At 35.5% G+C, this 4,261-nt stretch overlaps 1 pseudogene; it reads right to left on the reverse strand.

Annotated features, from left to right (window-relative positions):
• Positions 1-256: 256 nt before the first annotated feature.
• On the reverse strand, positions 257-4,049 carry LOC149213143 (polygalacturonate 4-alpha-galacturonosyltransferase-like; annotated as a pseudogene).
• Between the last annotated feature and the right edge of the window lie 212 nt (positions 4,050-4,261).

The following is a 4,261-nucleotide window of genomic DNA, read 5'->3' on the forward strand; positions in this document are numbered from 1 at the left end:
TAACTAACAAAGAAAAGAATACTTATATAGGAGTTTACTTCCAACTATGAAGGAATACAATGAGGACATAAAATTTGTAAACATTAAACTTAGCTAGGCCACTACACCTCCAAAAACTTGACTCATTAAGCCATAAACTAGAAACCATCTGTGGAACTCCAAAAACAAATGAATTAGAATGAATTATCAACCAGAATCAAGGGCATTTACACTTTACATTTGACAATCTATTGCAGTATGAATATTGAGGTCACAACTATTCATTTATATTGCATTGTTGTAAGAAAGGATGATCATATTTTATCTGTTTTGTCTAGTAATGCCTCCACTTCATCATTGCCAGCTCAAACCAAGGTTCCATGTTCCCATTGTAATGAACAACAGCTGCATTGCCAATCTCTGAACAGTCCACGCTAGGATTATATCCTAAACCCAACACATGCCAAGACTTGTCCAAAGGGTGGGTCAAGCCATAAAACATTCAATCCAGGGGGTAGTGTTCCAAGCTTCCACAACATTCTATCCTCATTCCGACATACAATAAAAGAAAAACTTAAAAATCGAACAAAGAAAAATCCATTATGTTTTCTAGCTAATTACTTCAGTTTTACTTGAAATACTTTAAAGTAAGCATCATAGGAGTTAACATAAATAAACCACACTACACACTTACCATGTTCTGCCACTTGTGATATATTCTAGTTATATCTTGTTTCTCCCATTCTTTGAGATCAAATACATTCATCCCATATGCCCAACCACAAGCATTAGGATCAAAGTGCCTAGCTATGTGGGGATAAGAAAAATTAAGGTATTTTTCAAACCAATGAAAGCTTTCTCCACAAGTTTCCACTGAACCATTAACCTTTCCATGAATATCTACTGACCACAAGGGCATCAAATCTTTTTGCACCACAATATCATCATCCAAGAAAAGGATTTTGTCCATTTTGGGGTAAACTTGTGGAAGATAGAAATGAAGATGATTTAGCATGGATAAATATTTTGGATTTATATATTTCAAATTGGAGGAATGTTCTGAGAGTGTAGTCGAGTGATCTGCCTTGAAATAATGCTCTTTCATAGCTGCGGATTTAAGTTGACGAAGCACAGGGAAATAGGAGGAATTGAGCCATTTAAAATCATCAACATTTTCTACATGTATAATAGCTTTCTGTGGGGGATTAAGTAAAAACCACATTTTCATGGCCCCAAAATTTAACTTGTCTGTGATGAGATGAAATACATGTTTCTCAGATTCCTACAAACACATGTAAATCACCTACAATGAGATCCAAATATTAAATGTAAAATGTAGAAAAACTGTTGGACTTCCAAACTTTATATTAATTTAAGTTAATAACACTTCACCTGAGCATTCATGATAGTTGAATTCACAACCACAGATGCAACCAATACATTGTAAGAAAATAATGCATAGTGATAAAGAGTCAGATCCTCCAACTTGTCCTTTTTAGGAAATTATCGCTTTTCAAGAGGAAGAAAGTAATAATCTATGGTCAATCGCATGGACAGATAGTGCAGGCCCTTGGGAATAGACTTTGTTGCCACCTGACTTAAAAATTTACTTTGCTTTTCCAAGGTCCTTACTTGCTCATCTGCAAACTAAAGCATGGCTTGCAACTTCTTTGTTAGTATCGCACATCCATAAAATTGTTCTCTAGCCTTGGATAGGACATGACCCATAGCATTGATCTTCTCAGGTGCACTGAAACATTCATATCAATTATCGGTCATGAAAAAGAGAATGAAAAGCAGAAAGATTGACACACAGACTGCAACTTTAAAAGAAACAAAGTATATGAACACCAAATGCAAATGGAAGAACTTACTACTCTTGATTTAGAAGCAGCCAATGTGAAAATCCAGGGGGTAGTGTTCCAAGCTTCCACAACACTCTATCCTCATTCTATCATACAATAAAAGAAAAACTTGGAAATGAAACAAAGAAAAACCCATTAAGTTTTCTAGCTAATTACATTAGATTTACTTCAAATACTTTAAAGTAAGCATCACAAGAATTAACATAAATAAACCACACTACACACTTACCATGTTCTGCCACTTGTGATATATTCCAGTTATATCTTGTTTCTTCCATTCTTTGAGATCAAATACATTCATCCCATATTCCCAACCACAAGCATTAGGATCAAATTGCCTCGCTATGTGCGGATTGGAAAAATTATGGTATTTTTCAAACCGGTGAAAGCTTTTTCCACAAGTTTCCACTAAACCATTAACCTTTCCATGAAGATATATTGACCACAAGGGCGTCAAATATTTATGCACCACAATATCATCATCCCAGAAAAGGATCTTGTCCAGTTTGGGATAAACTTGTGGAAGATAGAAACGAAGATGATTTAGCATGGATAAATATTTTGGATTTATATATTTCAAATTGGAGGAACGTGCTGAGAGTGTAGTCGAGTGATATGCCTTGAAATAATACTCTTTCATAGCTGCGGATTCAAGTTGGTGAAGCACAGGGAAATAGGAGGAATTGAGCCATTTAAAATCATCAACATTTTCTACATATATCACAGCTTTCTTTGTGGGATTAAGTAAAAACCATATTTTCGTGGCCCCAAAACTTAACTTGTCTGTGACAAGATGAAATACATGTTTCTGAGGTTCCTCCAAACACAAGTAAATCACCTACAATGAGATCCAAATATTAAATGTAAAATGCAGCAAAACTGCTAGATTTCCAAGCTTTAGAGTATTTTAAATTAATAACACTTCACCTTAGCATTCATGAGAGTTGAATTCACAACCACAGATGCAGCCAACACATTGTCAAAAAATAATGCATTGTGATAAAGAGTTGGATCCTCCAACTTGTCCTTTTTAGGAAATTTCTCCTTTCAAGGGCAAGCGAGTAATAATCCATGGTCAATCGCATGGGCAGACAATGCGGGCCCTTGGGAATAGTTTTTGCTGCCAGCTAACTTAAAAATGTACTTTCCTTTTTCAAGGTACTTACTTGCTCATCTGCAAACTAAAGCATGGCTCGCAACTTCTTTGTTACTATCTCACAATCATAAAATTGTTCTCTAGCCTTGGATAGGACATGACCCATAGCCTTGATCTTCTCAGGTGCACTGAAACATTCATATCAATTGTCAGCCATGAAAAAGAGAATGAAAAGAAGAAATATTGACACAGACTACAACTTTAAAAGAAACAAAGGATATGGACACCAAATGCAAATGGAAGCACTTACTACTCTTGATTTAGAAGCAGCCAATGCGAAAACTATTACCTTTGAGGTAGATCAGAATCTGCATTAGACTCACCCAATGTATGCTAACATTCTTTAATATGAAGCATCAATTCATGGTATAAATCAAGATTACTCCTAGCCTCAGAAATGTTTGAATACACCCTAGCCATGATCAGTTGGTATCACATCAATCTAATAGTGGAGTCAGAATTCTTGTTCTCATTCTCTTGCCTCCAAATGCTGTATATTCCCACGACAGCAGAATCTACCTCCTTGGAACATTTAATTACTATGTTTTCAATCTCAACTCATTTTTCTTCATCATGTTGAATCAACTCGTTGACCTTTTCTCCCTCCTCTTTTGTCTCAATTGATGTAAGCATTAAACTAATATAAATTAAAGCATACTATGCTAAAATCTAAGAAATATAAAATTTTTCTATTGGAGAAGTAACATTCAAAAAGGATTTTGGAAAATAATATAACAATTCCCTTTTCCATGAGAACTAAAAGTAGCAATCTAGTGAAACAAAGAATTTTACCCTCCGTGAAACTTTTGTTGGACTTTCTTCAAGCTGCAAATGGTCTGCATTACAACAACCATTGTCCTAGGAGTTTGACTAGGCATTACCTTACAGTAGGCTACCAACATCATAGACAAGTTAACTAAGGAAAATCAAAACTTACCATCAAGAGAATTCTCTTTGCCGTCTTGATGTTCACTTCCTGTGTCACCCTCTTGAAACCTCGTAAGAAGTTCTTTGTCATTGGAAGTTTTTTTCTGCACCTCGTCATTCATTTTACCCACCTCAGGATTTTCCTTGCCTTCTTCATTGAAGATCATACCATCTTATTGTGAATGTAACTTTTCTGAGTTGTCTCCAGAAGTCGTTTGCCTCTCCTTGATGTACACTGTTAGAAATAGAGAAGCACCCCTGCCAATGTCAGTTTTCACTTCTTGCTTAATACAACCCTACTCAACTACATAGATCATCATCACATATGTTTCCT

The sequence above is a fragment of the Pinus tabuliformis genome, chromosome 1_1 (genome assembly GCF_031772625.1).
Source record: "Pinus tabuliformis cultivar Carrire ecotype Pingquan chromosome 1_1, CPIR1, whole genome shotgun sequence".
Lineage (NCBI taxonomy): Eukaryota > Viridiplantae > Streptophyta > Pinopsida > Pinales > Pinaceae > Pinus > Pinus tabuliformis.